This window comes from Protopterus annectens, chromosome 10.part0 (assembly GCF_019279795.1).
Source record: "Protopterus annectens isolate FY-2018-M chromosome 10.part0, PAN1.0, whole genome shotgun sequence".
NCBI classification, from domain to species: Eukaryota; Metazoa; Chordata; order Ceratodontiformes; family Protopteridae; genus Protopterus; species Protopterus annectens.
Window position 1 is genome coordinate 3,961,497 of NC_056744.1, and position 22,479 is coordinate 3,983,975.

The following is a 22,479-nucleotide window of genomic DNA, read 5'->3' on the forward strand; positions in this document are numbered from 1 at the left end:
TCAGAATGTCAGATTTTATTTTTAATAGAACAGAGGAAGTTCCTATGCAGCCACACATGCTGCCATCATTTGCAAAGTTGTAAATAAAATGTAGGAAGAAAGTATTATCTTCCAAAAATTTGCACAAACTGGTAACACCTCTTTAGTACCTTGCCAAAAATGAAGGTATTACTTAGGTACATGAAGTAAGCCTTGCAGTGGCTTCAGTAGCATCTAAAAAATATACAATTAGTTTCCCAGTATGACAAGACCAAATTAGCATAATGGGGGCACAACCCCCCCTCCCATTGCTACTCCACAAATCTGTACATAAAATTCCCCTTTAAAGTTAACAATTAAAGTTTCTTATAACACAGTCTGTATTGTTTCTTCCAATAAGTTAATGTTCCTGACTGAAAGGGAAGCATCCCCCGTTAGAAGCTCCCTGAACTAACATAAATCTATGTCATGTCATAGGAAAGGCCTTTGAAGTCAACAGTCATGAAGATGGTAACCACAGAGAAGTCCACTTGTTGACTTCAAGTAAAAATTGCCAAGAAGCTTAAAACACAAGATCAATTAAGTAGTGTGCTTTTTTTAATTTAAAGTCAATAAAGTTATCAAGTAATTCTGTTTTTGAAGCCCTTGCTATGACAATAGGACTTATTCAGGAGTTAAGCTCTTGTAGATAATAGGTATTTTAAATATATTAAGTGCCCTTGGGTGAATAGTAAATAAGAAATTGCAGAAATCAAAATGAATAATGCCAGTCAATAACAGATCTTTGAGCCACAAATCAATCTTTCTGTAACCTACATTAATTTCTTGCAAGGACACAGCCTTTCATTCAATGCCCATGTGGTGCTAGCAGATTTAGGAGACTCTCTCGCTATGATACCCTCTCTGTGGGAGGTATAAAAGACACCTTGTTGAAGCTTCAAGTGGTTTATTCAGTTAAGCAGGTAGATGGATGAGTGTTCTTGTTCTATTACATTACATTCAACAGGTCAGTTATTTAAAGGCAGTTACAGACAATAGTGTGAGGGTCCATGGTATCTGGATGAAAACCTGGGAGATGGAAAAACAAGGAGCCAATCTCAAAGCTTAAAGGTTAGTCCCTTATCTGAATATTCCTGAAAGACCCATGAGGATTTACCAGCTCAGCAGCCTGTGAAACCTAATTTTTAGTTGAAATGCTTTATTTTTATTTTTAACTTCTAACAAACAAAACATGAAAACCCACTATGGGCTGCAACTACAGAATTGTATCTAAGAGCCAAACTGGAGGCAGAGCTCTCTCAACCCAAGACTGGCACAGTCAGTCAGGAGGAAAAGGTAACCACCCACACCACAAATCCAGTCTTACACAGACCTATTGCATCTGCATACCCAACACAAACACACAAAAACACACTCGGAGGCTCTAAATAAAAATCTACCTAAACAGCAAAGACCTCCGAAGCAGATATCCAAGCAACAATACCCACAAATCACATATCTCACAAAATCAGTGTGCCTCACAGTCACAGCCCATAAGGCCAAACAACACACCAAATACACTTGTTATATGGGACTCTATTGTCCGGCACACTGACGTCCCACTCACCAGACTGAACAAGGAGAATGTCACTGTAAGCTGCCTGTCTGGTGCCAGGATCCGCTACATAACGCAAGCACTCAGGTCACTCCAAAGCACATACAAGTATGACTCAGTCATTGTCCATGCTGGTGTGAATGACTGGAGACGTACCTCCCTGGACTATATGAAAAGAGACATAGAGGAGCTCTCTGACCATGTAGCCTAGGCTGGTATGTCCCTGACCTTGAGTAGCATCTTGCCCTCACCAAGAATGATGCCACAGTATAAAGACAAAATGATCAGTTTCAACAATTGGCTAAAGTATTGGTGTCAGTCAAAGGAGAATCCAGTGTCTGTCAGCCTGGGATGACATGCTCGACAAGCCACGTTGCTTCGCTAGGGACGGCTTGCACCTGTCACCCTTAGGCTTTCGTATACTGGCCAAGGTTCTTGCCACCCCCATAGTGCCTTTTTTAGGCAAGGCTCAAAGGACAAACCCACCTCCATAGACAACCCAAAGATAAAAAAACTAAAGGTAATGCTACTCAATGCCAGAAGTCTAAACCTCAAGATGCACGCACTCGAGACTCTCCTCAGTATGGAGAAAATCGATGTCTGTGCAGTAACAGAAACCTGGTTCAAGGCTCCTGAGAGCACTCCAGCACTACCAGGTTATAACTCATACCATGCGTTTTGGCCCCAAAACTCGGACCGAAGCATAAAAGGAGGAGGAGTATCTATATTCATCAAGGATACCTACACCTCCAGGTTAGTGGCACTGCATGAAGCATCGGAAACCATCCATGTGCAACTAACAGCGGGCAAAACTGCCTTTCAGTTTGTAGCCTGCTACAGAACACCCTCCCTATTATAGGAACCCCACTTGGCATTCCTGAAAACACTGGAGAATCTGAAGGTCTCTCCAAACACTATGTTATTGGGTGACTTCAACTACCCAAACATTGACTGGGAAAACTACTCAAGCCCAAACACCCTCGCCCAACGGTTCCTTGAATTTATAAACTCTAATGCAATGGAACAACTGGTCACCACTCCCACAAGAGGGAACAACATATTGGACCTGGTCATCACCAACATGGGGACTCTATGTTCCACACCAGAGGTAAACCCCTCACTGGTAAGATCAGACCATAAACAAATGTCCCTGGACATCCATATCCCGTCCCCACCCCCAGCCAAGGAAATCACTGTAAAGAATTTCTCCAAAGCCAACTTTGCACTTCTCAAGACTGAGGTGGAATCCTTCAAAGCCCCTGGGCCAGAGGATAATACAGCCCAATCCGCAGAATCCTTTACAAATGCATTCTATGAGCACCTGCAGGAATGCATGGATCGTGCTATCCCAAATAAAACCAAGACTCACTCCTCCAAAAACAGGAGACCGGTCTGGTGAACCCCGGCCATAAATAAGCTATACAACAGAAGGAGGAAGCTACTACATGACAGAGCAAAATCCCAAAAAGGGAAGGCATCACTGATCAGTATTAGCAAGAAACTTCGATCCCTCATAAAATCATCAAAGGCCAGTTTCGAAAGAAAAATTGCCCTAGACACTAAAGATAATCACAAGACCTTCTTTAGTTATATCAGAAACACGGGCGGAAACTCCCAGATATGCTCTGAATTGTTGCATAACGGTACAAAATATACTGAACCTACACACATAGCCAACATCCTGGCAGACAGATTTAGCGCAAACTTCCCCCCTTCCCCCCCAAAGGAGCAAACGCCTATCCCAACTGAATGTAACCTCCCTGGCATCGCAGATGCACAGGTGAAAGCTGCCCTCTCCAAAGCAAAAAACACAGCATCTATGGGACCGGACGGTGTCCCAGGCTGTGTCTTACACGAGCTCCAAGAAGAACTGAACCCTCACATTAAGTCACTGTTCAAACTTAGCCTTACTACAGGATATGTACCCAAAGAATGGCATACAGCTACAGTGGTCCCACTCCACAAAGGTGGTGCCACAATGGACCCCAGAAACTATTGCCCCATAAGCCTGACTAGTCTGGTCTGTAAAGCTATGGAGCATATTATCATGGAACTCATAAACAAAGACATTGGGAGCCTCCAGAGACTGGACCCTACCCAATTCGGCTTTGTTAAGGGCAGATCTTGCCTCTTAAACCTAGTTGATTTCTTTGAAACAGTTACCAAAGCCATAGATGAGGGCAAGGTAGTCCACACAGCCTACCTGGACCACGCAAAAGCCTTCAACACAATACCCCACTCGGGCATCATAAATAAGCTTACCAGCTTAAATATCAACCCCTATATCACAAGATGGGTTGCAAACTGGCTCAGAGATAGAACCCACATGGTCAGAATCGCAGGTGCCATGTCCGAATCCAAACCAGTTACAAGTGACGTCCCACAGGGCTCAGTTCTGGGACCTCTCTTGTTCGGTATATACTTCTCTGAGGTTCAGGCTAACACGGGGGGATTATGGCTGACAAAGTTCGCAGATGACTGCAAACTGGGGGCCATAATCGAATCTCCAGCTGACACAAGCATCCTCCAAAAGGAGATGGATGCTTGGTGCCAGAACCACGGCCTCAAGCTAAATGCTAAAAAGTGCATAGTCATCCCCTTTGGGAAAAACAAGGTGCCCACAAATTACCACATAGGTGGTAATCCATTAAGTACGGAAGACGTAATTAGAGATTTGGGGACCAACATAGATAGTAATCTCTCCTTTGATAATCACGTTGCCAAAGTGGTTAGAAAGACCTTCTATATAGCCCACCTTATCACGAAAGGGTTCGCATCTAGATCAAGAGAGGTCATTGTTCCCCTCTACTCGTCACTCTTCAGGCCCATAATTGAATACAATGCCCCTTTTGGGATGTACCTTACCCGACACCTGCAGCAACTGGAGAGACCCCAAAAGTACCTCACCAAGAGGATCATGGGCTACAAACAGATGTCCTATGCAGCTCGACTAAAGAAACTCCAGCTCTACTCAGTTGCTTACCGCCTACTCAGAGGCGATCTATGCCTGACGTACAAAGCCATGTCAAACCCAGAATTAATGGACATGCTCCACCTCAAAAAATCCAAGTCCCTTAGAGCTACACGCTCCAGTGACCTAAACCTCAGCACAAAAATAAATATGACATGCTGGAGGGACAGATTCATTTCCCAGAGGCTCCCCTCACTCTGGAATAGAATCCCAATTCATGTTAGACATAGCCCCTCGCTGACCCTCTTCAAGCGAAATTTGGACACGTGGATGGAAAATCGCAAATTCACCCCTGGGATCTCTCCTGTGTCTCTGCTAGACAGAGGCACAGTAAACTAATCTTAAAAGGGTACCTTCTGTGACCTACTTTACAGAGGCACTGTAGGCTAAATCTATTAGGGAGGCGGAAGCCAAATACACTCTGGCTAGGCTTATAAATGCCCTAGGGCAGATAGCCTAGTATCTACCTATGAACCTATGACAACATTTTCACCTGAGCCTCATCAGGTCCATCTGATAGAGTGGCTTACACTTTGATTATTGAAAATGCCTGCTTTTATGAGGTTATCACCAGACTTTTAGTTTGTTTTGTAACACATATAAAATGAGAGGCTGTGTCTGCATCAGTGGGGCTCATATTTTCTGGAGCCAAGTATGAAAGCTTTATTACAGAAGTTTTTCCAATCTATCAGATGTAATATGAGAGGCTGTGCCCAGTTTTACGGGACTCTATCTCCTGACATATTAATATGAAAGGCTGATATTCTCTTGTATAACAAAAAAGGTTTACAGTGCCTGCTTTTAAAAGACTTGTGTACTTATTAATGTGACCATTCCCCATGCATTTCCTCTTGATGAAGGCATACCTTTTTATATGCAGGAGAGGTAGTCACTTAAAGCTACATTACACGACTCCCATTTTTGAATACATGCATGCAGAGAACTAGCATACACTGGAAAACAATTCACACTGCTCATTTCTTACGGAGCTCAAGGATGTGCACAAGTAGGAGGAAAAATTAAACAAAGTAAAGTTTGAGATCTCTGAACCTTTTGTGTAGGCTTTCTGTGCCCATGGAATAAAAATCCATCAAGCGGTGAACTGCAGAGTATACAAATCTTTTAATAAACATAACAATTTCAGTTCTTCAATAAGAATAGGCAAATTGGGTCTAAGGTGTAAAGAATATAGCAGTGTGTAGTGGTGCCCTTGAACAGCAATTTTCATTGTACTACAAATTGCAGAAATGTTGTTATATGCAGGTCCCGTGGCTACAGTATCTATACCTGGTTGCTGTGGGGTAACTGCAGTGAGGGTGGAATGCTCTTGGTCCTTGAGCATAGTTTTATGGTATTCCAGTCTAGTGTCTTCACTGTCAAGCTTCTTCCTGAGTCTAGGAGTTACTGAGGGCTCTTCTGTTCAGATTCTTCCTCACTCCAGGTTCCAGGTGGTGAAGTCAGGACTCCGGTTCGGATTCTTCCTCTCTTTAGGTCCCAGTGGTAAAGTTAGTGCAAAAGAAGGCTAGATAGTTCTGTGCCCGGCTAGATAAAGGGCTGGAAACTCAGAGGGATCAGGTGGAAGGGGCGTTAACCAATCTGCTAAGAGGGGGGTGGTGCTATGGGGCCCAGGGTGGGTTAGATGATGTAAGAGGCTGATGTAATCAGTATAGGAGGGGCTTGTCAAACTGGGAGGCAATAGTTATGTCAGTAGTGTAGGATGCATGCTTTATTTTATATTGTACAGTAGGAATTTTGACGTTACTCAGTGATTGCAAATGTAATGGTAATACTTACAATTGTGATCACTGTTTTACAAATTTTTCATTGTCAATGTAACAGATATATAGAGATATATTTATATATAAATAATCTATTTTCATCCTGTGTTATATATGAATATATGGGCTTATATTATGTGTGTGTGTGTGTGTGTGTGTGTGTGTGTGTGTGTGTGTGTGTGTGTGTGTATTCAATTCGATTATATGTTTTTTTTTGTTTGTTTTGTTTAGTTCTCATTACACTAACTTTTTTTGGAATGTCAAGATATTCAATATACTGAAATTTATTTTGCATGCCATGTAACATCATTCCTATTTTAATTGAAAATATAAACATGCATAAGTCTTTACAAACTTGTGGTATACCTAGGACTCAACAATAACAAGATGTCACAATAATTGTGTATCAAGATTATAATTTAGTTGCTCTCACTGGGCAATGGTAAAGACACAGAAAACATTTTATGATGATGAACCAGTAAAGGGGTTATCACTGTTTGTGCATGTAAGATGCTTAGGATCTTTGTTGGTTTTCATAAGTTTCTACACTTACCACCGCCTTTTGTTTTTCAGTAAGTTTTTCATTCTTGGTCTGAATGAAAAAAATGCCATCCCTTACAGAGCAGCTGTATTCCAGTTAAGGGTTTTATGAACTGTTAAGAGTGAAATTATAACAGAGTCACTGTACAGTGCTAGTGTGGTTGCAAATGCTCAGTCCAGTTTTGTGCTGTATTAATTTCATGCCATTACCTTTGAGGTTTTGCAGCGGTAGCATTGTTGCCTCACAGCAAGAGGTTCTCCCGTTCGATTCTCAGCTAGTGTGCGGGGAGTGCCTTCTGTGTGGAGTCTGCATATCCTCCCCACAGGTCGAGTGGCATTCCGAAAGACATGCATGAATGGGCATGTCTTCGTTGAAGGTTGGGCGTCGAGCTGGCAACTCGGCACCGTGAAAATCTACTGCCAATCCTTAGCGGACCGGAGTACCGCTGTGGCAACCCCTAACCAGGAAAAGCCGAAAGACAACAACCTTTGAGGTTTTATAAGAACTCAGCACAACATATCTGCATATAAAACAAATACGGAGATAAATAATTTCCTCCTTTATAACATTACATTAATTTTTTTTGCTTAAATTGTACATTTTTGGCTAGATTCCAAAAGAGTTACTCTTAGTGTAAGTCAGCCTTGAATCAGTTTAAGTGACTTACTTTTACTTTGGTGTAATGTCTGTCTATAAACAGGCTTACACCAGAAGCCAGACTCTAAGAGACCTGTTTGCTTACACTATTTTTATTTATTTATTTAGTGTGAGTGGTCGCTTACACTATTTTTATTTACTTATTTTACATTTGTTAACCAAGGGTGTCTGGCTGAGCCAAAAAGGCCTTGTTTCAGCAGAGGCCCAGGGAGAAAAGCTCCACATAGAAAAATTACAGATACATTTAGATATTTAGACATGATCTTACACACAAATTACAATAGACATGTTTTTACAGTGGTACGCAGCACATAAACAGCTACAGTGGAGAGAACAAACAAAAAATATTAATTTACAAATAAAGGTAATTAATAGATTTGTGGTGTACAGCTGAAATTTGGAACATAGGTAGAATACATACTATGCGTAAGTCTTTTGGAACTGAGCCCACAGGCTTAAACTACACCTATTGTACAGTTTATGTATATGAATGGAGACTAGTAACTGTTAGGTTTTGCTTACTAATGCAGCCTTGAATTAAAAGATGAAAGCACTAAACACTAAGTCCTTGTTTTGGTCACTCAGATTGCCATGTGTTGTTGTTTAGTTTTTAAGCCATTACACATTGTACAGGCTTCAGTAGTGTTCTTTTTTTATCATAAATGTATGGCCAGAAGTTTTTTTGTCACGAACGTTACTGCATCTCACACTAATGAATGAAGAGGTCTGTGAACTTTCTTCCAAGCAGTGGTACATTAAAGCAATTGGAAAAAGTCAGGTTCAGTCAAAAGTGTCAAATGTAGGTAAAGCTGCAGTCGTCTGTTAGGAGTTTTAAGAGCAGCCAGAAACGTTTTTCACCCCCCTCCAACTTCAGGAAACATCCTGCAGAATAACACAGTTAAGCTTCTATTGATCTGCAGCAATTATTCAAAGGTCAAATGTGGTAACATTTCCATAACCACTGTAAAAAATGTAAATCCTGTAGTAAAGCTGATGAAAAGTACAGAATTTAAATACTCAGCATTTAAATGAAAATAACCAGACTTCAACTACAGTGTAACATTTTGCAACTTTTTCACATTTTTAGGCACTCATTGCAAAGTTACACAGTTTGCTTGTTTGTGTCTTTCGGCTTTTCCCTTGTTAGGGGTCGCCACAGCGGAACTCCGGTCCGCTAATGATTGGCAGTAGATTTTTACATGCTGGCTTGCCGGGCCTAACGCACAACCTTCAACGAAGGAATGCCCATTCACGCATGTCGACACACAGAAGACGCTCTGAGACTCGAATGGGCAACGTCTAACTGTGAGGCGACAATGCTACTGCAGCACCACCACCGCAGTACTGAAAAGTTGCACAGTGATGATTCAAAATGCATCACATCCCAGATGATTCTGGAACAGCCATGGGTACAAACATATTACAGAGAGAGATTGACAGCTGAGAACATACTGCAAAAAGCATCTCAACCTGTGCTGCTGCAGCTAAAACATCCTCCTCCTTTAAGGAGCTCAATCAAGCTACCTGAAGTTATCTAATTAAAACCACGGCCTACTCTAAGGCCCCAGTTTCCCTAAACAAAACAGAAAATCTTACAATTTGGTGATCAGACTGAAGGTAAGGGTGACACAACACTCAGAAGGCAACTAACCAGTCTAGCAGAGGATTACTGGACAACCTTCACTATTATCTTTTTCAGAACAATTATGTCATGAAGATTAATGAACTGTTTTCATTTCTGAAACTATTATGAAACTATTCAATGCTTTTTTTCTGATCGTTTAAATTTGCTCTTGTTATATGATCTTTCATCTTCCTATGTATTGTTCAATAAAGTAAAAAAAAAAGTGTTTCCCTTCTACTCATAGTTTACTTGTTACACATAACAATCCTAATTTTGTAGTAATTATATTCATTATTGCTTCAAATGTTGCTTGTCTGTCTTTCGGCTTTTTCCCGGTGAGGGGTCGCCACAGCGGAACTCCGGTCTGCTAATGATTGGCAGTAGATTTTTTTACGAAATGCCGATGTGCCAGCTCGATGCCCAACCTTCAACGAAGGCATGCCCATTTATGCATGCATGTCTTTCGAACGCTACCCAACTGCGGGAAGGACATACAGACTCCACACAGAAGGCACTCCCAAGCCAAGCAGAGAATCGAACGGGAGAACTTCTTGCTGTGAGGTAACAACGCTACCGCCGTACCACCGTGGCATACTATATTCATTATTGCTTCAAATACTGTGCTATAATTATTCTCACCTAGAGTGCTTAGGTTTCAGCACTGAAAGCCAAAGTTGAACTTAAACACATTAAGAAAACATAACTTCATGTTAAAGTGAGAGTACCTGTAAAGTAAAAGTGACAACCATAAAATGCATAAATAATACTCTGACAATCTGAAACCTGAGTTACAAATCCTAGATCATCAATGCCAAATCCAAATGACAAGCAGCATTGCAACGATTCCCAGGACTGATGCCGTGGCTTGCAAAGTACACACCTAATAAGTCAAAATCTACCCTGATTCATATGAAGCTGTTAGTGCAGGATGTAGCCTGGGAATGACACTAGGAACAAGAAATGAGTTCTGAAACACAAAATAAACTAGATACATATCTTAAAACACTGAATCACTGCAATGTAAAAAAAAAAAAAAAAAAAAAAAAAAAAAAAAAAAAAGAAAGAAAAAAGAATGTTGTGTTAGAAGTAGATGCTAGTTATACTGGTTACAGGAACTATGATCTTATAAGACCATTATAGATGCAGAAAAAGAGATATGCTCAGTCAAAACAACAGCTATTACCCACAACAAATGCAGGTAAGAAATTCCTTGAAGATGTCTGCATTAAACGAATTAATGTGGAAAGAGAGCACAACCCCTTGTAAAGCATATTCAGGAAGACATTTGTATAAGACATCACTGATAGGATATTAGTTACTTTATAAAAGTATAACCTAAAAGTGAAAGAAACACAACACAGTCAAATACACACAGCACATATGCCCAACACAGAATTTTACAAAGTATAAACAATTTCTAGAAACGAAAAGGAAAAAAAATAATGGATTCTTCTAGAAATTCTGCAGTTGTCAATGACAGAGGAGAAAGAAAAACTTCAGCGCTATACTGTCTTTGTGCAATAGCCTCTGGTCACGACAGTGTTCCCTGACCCTGAAACAGCACTGCCGCAACACACACTGAGAACACCTTCACTGTGCAATGTAAGTTTAACATGAAGAGCCTTGCTGTCTATTCACATTAACAAATCAAACACTTGTCGGCCCTGTGCTGGATAGTGGCTATGACATTCCCCCAAAGAACAGTACTGAGCTGGCCACTATCCTTTCTCTTGACCAAGAGATTGCAGTGTATATGCCAATTACTTCATCTACTTAGCTTCTTGATGTCCGCGTTCAGTACATATAAAAAAAACACCATTATGAGCAAAGAGAGTTAAAAACAAAGTTATTCCATGCTTAACTAAAAAAATAAAAAAAAAAAACAAAGCAGCTCATGCAACTCGGTGCTAAAGGCTGAAGTCATGGCTATAAACCAAGTCTCAAACATTCCTGCAATGCATGCAGTTAAAGGAACTATACCAAACAATGTATAAAACAGGATAAAAAAAACTAATTTAAAAGAAGCTTATTGTAACAACATGCAAAACTCAAACAATCCAAAAAATACAAATCAATAAATACAATGCTCAGTCCTGGAAAATCAACCCAACCCAGCCAATCACCAACCAATAACTCTCAAAGAAAAGGTCTGAAATTTGTTCCATCAAGGAAATTTGACTACACCGACACTATAACTGAGTTAAAATTATATATGAGAAAATTAAATCTGGCTTACATATTTCAAGATCAGAAAACAGTTCAAAGAAGGGGGAAAAGGAAATGATATAAAGTCAAAAAACACTAGTAATCCACCTTTAGACCCTACTTTAAATACCCTGGAAAAGGCCATTATAGAAGATTTATATGCTTTAAAAGTTAAGGAAGAAAAAACGTATTTTGTTAACAATCTAAGAAAGAAAAGGAGCTTTTACAACAATTAAGAAATGACAAAACCATTAGGGTTATGTGGCCCGAGAAGGGTGGGGGTACAGTGATTTTTGATGCATTACAATATTCCCAAACGATTTTTGAGATGTTAAATGATAGACACATATTCCAATGCTATTAATGAGATTAAAATTGATTATCTTGAGGAATGTTTGTTAGATGGGAGAATCACTCATGAGGTACATGGATATTTGAAAGTTAAAGACCCCATTGTGGGTACTTTATTTGGGATTCCAAAGACACACAAGGGGCTTGAGAACTTAGTGTTTAGGCCTATTGTTTCTGGGCAAGGTTTTAAAACTTACCCCTTTGGTGTAGTCAAAGGCAAATGGTTAAAATGTGTGTAATGGTGCAGAACACCTCCTTAAAAAGAGTTGTGGGACTTTTTAAGCATAATTAAGGACACACTATGGGAAGAAAATATTATCTTCTTCACTATTGATGTGGTGGACTTGTTCACATCAATACCTAGAAATAGATTCATAGGTTCATTGGTAGGTACTAAGCTATCTGCCCAAGGGCATGTATAAGCCTAGCCATAGTGTGTTGGCTTTTGCCACCCCATAGATTAATTAATTGAGCCTCTGAAAAGCAGAGCCAATGAAGTGATCCCAGGGGTGTACACGAAGGGAAGAACTTATTTTCTGACAGTATACGTAGAAATACTAATTTTTCTAATAAGGTAAATTTAATTATTGACTTTATGAGTTTAGTGCTTGATTACAATTACATATATTTTGAGGACGAGTACTTCAAACAGAACAAAGGCGTAGCTATGGGAGCCTCATGTGCTCCCATAAATACGAACCTGGTGTTACTAGAATGGGAATTTAACAAGGTTTTTAAGAGTGAGCTATTCAAACGTGAGGATGTACATTCGGTTTTTGGACATCTTTATTCTGTGGATAGGTACAGATGTAAAATCAAGGAATTTATTGATTATTTGAGTGAAACAACCAATTTTTTTGAGATTCACTTACACTAGTTGCTCCCAGGGTATACATTACTTTGACACCTATATTCAGAAGATTGATAATGGGTTTAAATCCAGTGTCTATAGAAAACCCACATTCAGCTACTCTTACTTAGAGTATTCTAGTAGCCACCCACACCACCAAAAGAAAAGTACTGTCAAAGGGCAACTTGTGCAAGTTGCCCAAATGACATCGATGGTAGGTGATATTGAGTGAGCTGCATAAAGTAGCTGAGATGTTTTATGAGAGAAGTTACCCTGCTGAACTAGTTGATGAGACTGTGGAATATGTTAAAAATTAATGGGGGGGGGGGATATAATCCTGCACTCGGTAGTGCAATACAAGAAAGAGATGTCTTAATGGAAAAAAAAAACTTAGATAGCTATGGTTATTCTTTACTAGGGAAGGGTTCACCAAGTTAGGAAAGTTATAGAAAATAACTGGGCTATTTTGAGAAGTAATCTCACATTGTGGTCAAAACTGGTTTTAAGCCCACTTTTGTGTTTAAAACAGGTATAAACCTTAAGAAAAGCTTATAACAAACCCCACAAAGTTGGAATTAGATAAATCAGACGCATCCAAATGTAGTATGTGCTCACAATGCAAACATATCTATGACAAAAACACACTAATTTTGGAGATTCCGCTTAAGTCTAAGGTGTGTTTTGTCAGAGGGTTTATTTATCTTGCTATTTGTAAATCCTGCCGAGCCTATTATATTGGAAAAACTGAGAGATGGTTAAGGGACAGGATGTATGAACACCAGTATCAGATTTCCATGAAAAACATGAACAATGCATTATATAAACATTCCACAACATGTACCAGTTTTATTAATTTCTCTTTTGCCATAATAGAGCGAGTTATACCAAACCCCAGGGGGGGGGGATTACAGAAGTTATATTGAGGAAAGAGATTAAATGGCAAATAAGACTGCTAGCCACACAAACACCAGGATTAAATGAAATGATTTCCCTCAAACTCATATTAATCAGAAAAGCCATCCCTTAAGAATATTGTGTTTATGCACTTATTACTGGTTTACAATATGTGTCTTTGGAAGTTATCATATAAAATTATTTTTTTAAAGTGACATTTTTATAAAGCACATAGTTCTTATACTGGTTGTATTTTAAGCACTGGACATGCATTTTGGTATATGGAATGGTACCTTTAAAAGTTTTTATACAATTGTGTGATGTTACTGCTTGTTTATTATTTAAATAAGCTGGCAGCTTTCTACTTTGATTCTGAAGAAGTCCCTATTACATGGGGATGAAAACTCTCAATCATTTTAACATTGTGAATAAAACAGATTTCTTCAAGGGTGGCTGGTGATAATTGCTGCTTGCAGTGTTTCATTTTATTATAAATGCAGTAACCGCCTTCCTACAAAACTACTACAAATACAGCCATCCTATTCCAATCACTGAAGTTACATCAGACTTTCACACGGACTCCAGTGCCAGCATCTACAATTAAAAAATACCTCTGCACCCTTAAGACAACAATCACTGCCCCTGATTAACTTCCCTCTGAAAACCTCAAACTTAGTGCAGACAGCCTTGCATATCCTGTCTCAATTCTAGTAACCTGCTCTCTCCAAGAAAAATATATCCCCATCTTATAGAAAAAAAAACATATATAATAATATTCTCTCATGGTTATCCAAAATCTTGGGAAAGATATATTCATTCACAACTTACTACATTTATTAATTCTCAAAACCTCCCCTTTCCCTCACAGCATCATTTCAGACCCAATCACAATACAACCCCTTTACTTCTATGGCTCACAGATATAATACATTGCAGTAGAAATTCATGTCTTTTAACCTCTGTCCTATTTCTGGCTCTGTCAAAGGCATTCCACACAGTCAATCATCAAATTCTCCTAACTAAGCTCCCTTCCTATGGGCTATCACCTCCTCACTTAACTGGTTTCTTATTTAACGGTCTAATACGTCCCTAGGAGTGAAATGGTGGGATTATTTCTCCTCTTTCCTTCCTATATGTCAGCCCCACAAGGCTCTGTCCTAGGATCACTAGTCTTTACTTATCAATGACCTAAACGCAGCAGCCAAAGAGGCCACCACACTACAATGCTCCAATGACTCCACTCAAATATATTTTACTAGGACACTACCCATAGATTCATACATTAGTACTAAGCTAACTGCCCTTGCGAGCCATTTTAAGCCTAGCCAATTATCCCTTGTGAGACTCAAACCCTGCACCTTGTGTTTGTAAGGCAAACACCTTAACCATTAGGCCACCCTCCCCCAGAAATACTTCTCCTCCACAGAAGCTTTGCTTGACAACTCACAACGTGTCCTGGAGCAAAAAACAACTACACTATTACTGTACACCACAACTCTCCTCCCAAAAAATCCCTTTAACATACTGTCATTCAAAATGAACAATAGATTAAATGGTATCCCACACCAAACTACTAGGTGTGATTATAGACAAACACCTGAAATTCGATCTCTATCTTCAGCAAGCCATAAAGAATACACACCAAAATCTCGGCTACCTCTGTATAGTAAACGCTACCTTACTGACTCTGTTAGACAAAGCAAAGCCACTTATTTTCTATTCTCCACCCTAATATATGCATCGCCTATCATAAACAGTCTCAACTTCTCTCCGTCATTCAAACTAGAGCAATACAACAATATCATAGCCAAATTCAAAACTGGCCAACACTATAGATCACATCACTGCCTCTCTCTAAACAACTAAACTGGCTCAAATTAAATAATTCTCTGTAGTACTCAGGATTAATATAACCTTCAAACAACTGCATAACCCTCAAAAAATGTACTTCATCATTCAACCTTACACTACTAAGAGACCTCTATGCTCCATTGGCAAATCATTACTCTCCACAACTACATGTAACAACAATGCAGGATACTCACTGTAATTACACTGCACTGTTAATAAGTGGAGTACCATCCTCTCCACTTAAGAAGAGTCTGCAACCTAAAAAAACTTTGAATGCCAACTGAAGCAACACCTGACTGATAAACGTCTCTGCATCTGTACCACCACTGGTTAAATTGATAATATAGCTACAACAATTTGTGCCATAATTCTCTGCTGCACAAAATATAATGTACTATTATCACAACTATTCACTCCTACATAATCTCATCTCCTTTATCTTCCTTGTGCCTCCTCCATTCCTTCGGGCTGCTATAACCCAACATTAAAATTAGTCATATACAACCCATGTATCTGTTATTGTTAACAAACTGTAAATAATGTAACTGATGTCAAAGATGTCTGAATAATGGAACTATTGTTCATGAATGAAACTGAATACAAATGATGTCTGAATAATGGAGATTCCCCCCAGGGTTCCACTGAGAAAAGGCTCTAATCAGTCAGACATTCCTGGTAAACAAATGTCTTTAAATAAATAAATACTCATACTGACAACTTAGAGAAAGAAATCTTGTCTTAATTTCCATTCAAAAAATAAACTGAAAATGTATTCACACAGACTTTGTTTATGAAAGCCAAAAGAAAACTTAAGACAATTCACATATGGGAATGGTAAAGTGAAAGAAAAACAGAAAGAGATATAATATATTGACCATAATGACAATTCATGCAGAACAAGTAGTGAACATGTGCCATCTGTAATGCATACCAAAAAAGGAGTCCAAAATAAATGGCCAAATACTCAGTGGCAGCTGGTGACTTCAAATCAAAGGAGGGCTGCTGTTGACAGCTAAATGATTGGGGCCAATGTCAAGCGGTGGGGACAACTAGAAAGGGGTGGGGCTATGCTCAAAACCACAAAAACTGGGACTTTAAATGCGCTCCCCTGGGTGCCCAACTGTCATTATGAAAGTTCAATCAAGACAAAATGAAGTGGAGAAAAATATTTCAATGCATTGCTACAAGACAGCTTACTTACTATCTAGATGGTTGTAAGGCATAAAAATAAATTACTTTTTAAATACATTACTGAAATGCCAGTAAAAGTCAAGTATAAAAAAATCAGTACTCAACTCAAACCACTTCTCCTTGAACTGCAGTTCTAATTATAATTTATATTCAGCTTTATAAAAGTACCAAGTAACATGCTGAAAGTAGCAATCTCTGTGATACCCACACATGTAAAAATGTTTCTTATCCAAAAAAGACTTGCTGCCTGACAACTATCTACTTGTTTCATGAGGAAAGCCTGATCAAACTAAAAAATGAACAGCAAACAAGAAAAGCTCAAGATAAATAAATTGCTTAAAGGATTACTGCACAGGTTATGGACCACACGATAGATTGCCATTCTGTTTAGTTTATAGGTAAAGCCTGCAAAGATGACTGCAAGTCTCCAACAAATGTAATGAGCTTCTGAAAATACTGTAATCCTGTCCTTTATTGCAAATACTGTCATATGCATTTCAATACTTAAGGCTTATACGTTATCTAGTTACGTAAATATTCTCTTCATGACAACAACAAAAAGGCTTTCAATGTTGATGCTTCTTTAACAGTATGGTTATTAAAGCTTACTTCCATCTTACAATCTTAGACAAGCTTACCTGATGGTCATTAAAGCATTAATACTTAAAACACAGAGCAACAGGCACTGCAACAACATGCATTTTCTGAATAATAAGAAGCAAAAATCAACAGTATAAAAATATTATAGAAAACCAAAACATTTTGCAAAATCGAGGACAGATGAAAAGCCACTGTGTACTTGCGTCTACCTTGGATGGGGGGATACTCTGTCTGAACATTTACACTGCATAACCACTCCTTGCTTTGCTTTTAACATCCAAAGTCAGTACATGGGGGAGTGGGGTACAACAAAAGTATATCACAATATGAAATGTCTCTAGCTGACTGTGATGGCCCTGACACATTTGTCATACTTTCAACCTCAGGGCAAGAAATCTGGGCAAAGCCATAAATAAAAGTGGGACAAAGGCCCAAAATAAGGATAATTTTTTAAATATTGCTCTTACCAAACTTAGAAAGTTAATAAAATAGTAGGTCTTGCATTTAGTATGAATTTTCTGAAGGGTATGAAATCTGAAACTGAAATGCCTGTTATTATATTCTAACTTCAATGATCAAAGATGTGAATTCCTAAGAACAGAAAGCCTCAAAGCACCACTGAATTGTTAGAAGCCAGGGCTTTCATGGAGCCCCCATTGCTTACCACCTGATATGCCTAGAGGATAAAATAATACCTTTATATATATTACATGTGCAATTTTTAACTTAATGTTTGTTTTTCTTTTCGGCTTTTCTCGGTTAGAGGTCGCCACAGCGGAACTCCAGTCCGCTAATGATTGGCAGTAGATTTTCACGGTGCTGAGTTGCCATCTCGATGCCCAACCTTCAACGAAGGCACGCCCATTCATGCATGTCTTTCGGAACACCACTCGACCCGCGGGGAGGACATGCAGACTCCACACAGAAGGCACTCTCCACACACTAGCTGAGAATCGAACGGGAGAACCTCTTGCTGTGAGGCAACAATGCTACCGCTGCACCACCGTGGATTGCTATAGTAAGTATGTTCAAAACAAAGTAAAATAATTCAGTGATGTAAGATAAGTGCTGTTGTAAGAATCCAGTCAGAGACTGGATAACAGTATAATTCCCCCAGTAAAGAAAACGGTATGGGCAAAGGCAGTATAGCATGAAAGAATGGCACGGTGGAAATGGAATGCATAGTCAGAAATGGGGAAGGGAAGAAAGGAAAAGAAACTACGCTGTTTGCTGGAGCACAGACTGCCTTTTTATGAGCCATGTCACTCAGTATAAGTCATAAAAAGCTTCTTTAGACAACTACTTTCACACACTGCCAAATAAATTATTAAAGCATACATTTATCATAACTTGAGAAGCAGGTTAGTCCAAAAATATTCAATATTTGTGCAATCAATACACCTCCATTTTCAAATCTAAGTGTCACATATTTTACCTACCTGTTAGGCCCTGCATTGGATATTTTAGTGAACAGGTATTCAGAGAAAGGATAATCAGAAAGCACATCTGCAGGGTAAGAGCAGTGCCTAAAATGGTTCAGAAAAACAAAATAGCAATATGATTTAGACTGACATACTAAAAATAACCAAAGGAAGTGGCTTTCTAAAAGGCTGTAGTCAGAAATGTCTGTTATATACTGACACTTTATACTGTTGCCCACACCCCCTGCGATCATGTAAACAGCATTTCTACCAGAGCAAACCTGTCTTAGCTATCAGAATGCTGTGTACAGACCTATACTGCTGACATTGTTTCACAAACTTTGCGACATTTATGGTTCCATGAGAAACAACAGAGATGTCCCAGAAAAAGTAAATGAATATATCTTACTGTCACAATTATTAAATAAGGTATACAGAGATAAATGGAAGTATCCATTTACAAAAGCGCCCAGTCTAAAACTAAAAAATGTATCACTAAGAAAGGTAGGCAAAGGAAGCGACAGACACCCCGATATAAATAACGAACACCGTGACATCTCTCTTCTTCCTTACTATTTACAGTTGACAGAGGAAGAAAAGTTTCAAGAAGGAAATGTGAAAACAGGCGTCACATTGCTGCAACAAACACAAAAATCACAACCGCGATTTATGCATATACAGTACAATCAGATGTTTTCCACAGCTTGCACCTCAGTGCTGCGTAACTTAAATAAATCACTTTATTGTATTTCTTAGTTTGTTACTTAAGTAGCCTTTCCTTCTGCATGTGTTATTATGTCAGTCTCCAAGTCAGCTCTCAGCGCCACTGTCTGATGATCCCCGATTGAAGTTACGAGCTATGTGACTGTGTACAAGTTAAAGTACTGCTGAAAGACAATTTTCTACAGGACATTTTACAGGTAAAAATATGAGGATCCCTTTACAGAATTCTGTATTTTAGTCATCTAAGTCTACATCTAAATAAGACATTTACTGCAAGGCAGTTCTTATGATACATGAATGGTTATTAGTAGAAACTTGCTACTGACTGTTTCTTGCTCTCTTTTTCCACGGGAAATGAGCAAGAACCAATCAGTAGCCAGTAGCCACTAGTCATCCAGCCATTCAGACACATCATGTACGTGACTGCGGACATGGCAGTCCGATCCCCTTCCATTTTTATGTGGTTGCAAACCGCATAGACTAAGGGGCATCATATTGATGCCTTCTCTCCTTAACCTGGACTGCTTTAACAGTAGTCTGGATTTCAGAAACTATTTTTTTTTTTTATAAGCCCGGAACTCGAGTTCTGGGACTTCAGTGAGTCAATTATACTCGCAGCTAAGCAGCTAGCCAGCAGTACAGACAACAAACAGTACTATAGTTTATACAAATGAAATCTAAATATTTTATTTTTTAAAAATGTTCTTCTTTTGTCTTTCCACAGCTGGGAGGGCTGCAGTCCAATGGCATGAGCCGCCACTGCAAATACCCATTTCCAGGTCATGTATGGAATTCAGTTGGTACCACAACAGATGTGTACAACACATACAGTCATACATCAGTGTATATGGCTGATAATGTGCTAGTGTCTTTAAAAGCACTTATTATTTCAGTCTCAAAGGCACCAGTACAACTCAGAAATGGTTCTTACTGAATGAACATCATATCAGACAGCTTTTGTTTAGGTAACCATTTGAAATGTTGGGACATTTAGCTGTAATGCTGAGACAGAAGGGTCGAAAAAAATGGACTTGCACATACTAAATCCAAGATGGCCACTTTTTAGAATATTCCCTTTTCTCCAAGGTAGGATGACCTAAAATATATATAAGTTCTGTGGGTGTGCAGGGGGAATGCCTCCCAAAAATGAAGTTTAAAGAAGAGCAATGTTCAATATTTACTTTTCTCCTGCCTTTCTGGTGTTTTTTTTTCAGCTTGCTGTCTCTTGGCAGTAAGAGCACTGGCATTTCAATAAGTAGTCTATTGTTCATCTTGTCTGTGTGTAGACTCAGCAATTTTCATACACTACTTGGTTTCAGAATTAAACTTACTTTGGCACCAGGTGATGAATATTTAAGCTGTTTGATTTGTCCTTACCATGTCATATCAATATGGATTAACTAGCCTGCCTTATCTTAGTTTTCAACAAAAACAATCCAATTTCCACTGTATTACTACAAATTTTAAAGAGGCTAGCATTTTGATAAATTATGACACGTGCAAAAATGGGAAAAAAGGGGTTGTGGGTGGGTGGGTGGACGTTTGGATGGACGGACAAACAACTCACTGCTTCAAACAGATTTTTACCCTGACTATTTCCATTGAAACCAATATTTGAGCTGCTTATTTTTAGTTGATGGATTGAGATACTTCCAGTACATCCAATATCATCCTTAAAGCTGGGTGGAAACTTTTCACATCACTGGAAACTCTGGATTTTAACATTTCAGCTGTACTTCACTCAAATGATTTATATCTCAGACATGGAAATAGTTCTATGTCTTATGCTCCTTCAGGTCGCAAAAGAGGAAATATGCAATGCTTTTAGCCTTAAAAGAACAAATCATAAACAAGATATCTGTCCTGAGGATGAAAGTTTTAGATTTACTGTAAACCAAACAGTAATAAAAGCTGTGGATGAAAATAAGGATAAAAACTAATAAAGTAAATAAAAAAAAAGGATGGAAGACTAAAACCTGTGTGGTATCAAAGATGGAAGCTGACAATAAATGGGTGGTTAAGCATAATAATGCAAGCAGTCTGTCTAAAGGCATGAGAAAGCACATTGCAAAGGAATTAAGGGCTACAGACTATGTGGAGGTTGTAAAACATTGTAAATTAGGTCTAAAACTCAAAATAGAATGCTACAACAAGACTTGCATCTAACATAGGCAAATGAACACTTGAAAGTTTAATGATAGGAGAACTGCCGAGTTCCACAATTTGAAAGCAATAAGAATAGTAAATACCATAGAAATCACTTCTAGACAGAAAAATGTGATTAGAGGTAAAACTATTACTAATGTGGTGGTGCTGCGGTAGCGTTGTCGCCTCACAGTAAGATGTTGTCCTGTTCGATTCTCAGCTAAAGTGTCTTCTGTGTGGAGACATGCGTGAATGGGCTTACCTTTGTAGAAGGTTGTGCGTAAGAGCTGGTAACTCGGCACGTAAAAATCTACTGCCAATCATTAGCGGACCGGAGTTCCGCTGTGGCGACCCCTAACCGGGAAAAGCCGAACGACGCAACAACTTTTAAGCTTGAGACTTGAACAGAAGCTGTCAGCTAGGAGATTAACCTATTAAGGTTGTCATGACAGCAGGCTGTATAGGTTACACATGCACCAAGAGTCACAGCAGCACTCAGTAGTAGAACTGAGCAGTAACTGGAGTGCATGGAATCCATAATATGAATTAAGGAAACCAAACAACTGTCTGAGTGGGTGAACTGCATGTTAACAGATATGAAGCAAACCAGCCAGAGAATATGCATACATCCTAGTGATTTAAATGGATCAAAGAGAATATTATCTGCTTAAAACAACTGATGAGTCATTGCCACTGTGTGTAATCATACATTCTTCCCTGTGGTTAATGCTAATCAAGAGTTTGTGCAAATCAGGCTGAATACAGCCAGATCAAAGCTTTGCAGATTCAACACTCCTCAAGGCAGGTTTCCAAGATTGCCTTTTCAAGCTCTTCTGGTGTAGAAGTATTTGAAAGAGCAGCTACTGAAATGACAGAAAAACTGCTAATGGGTCAGTACTACAGCAGTAAGACAGAAAGCAGGGTACAGATTAAGAGCTCTGACTGATGCTCAGTTACACTATGCTCGAACAGAGAAAGACATTTCAACCTTAGCTTTTGTTGTACAAAGTTTCACGAGTAATTTCTGACAGAGTTTGCAGGACAGAATAGGCAAGACCATCCTGCGGATGTCAGGGAAAACAGGAACGCCTGCACACTGCTGGA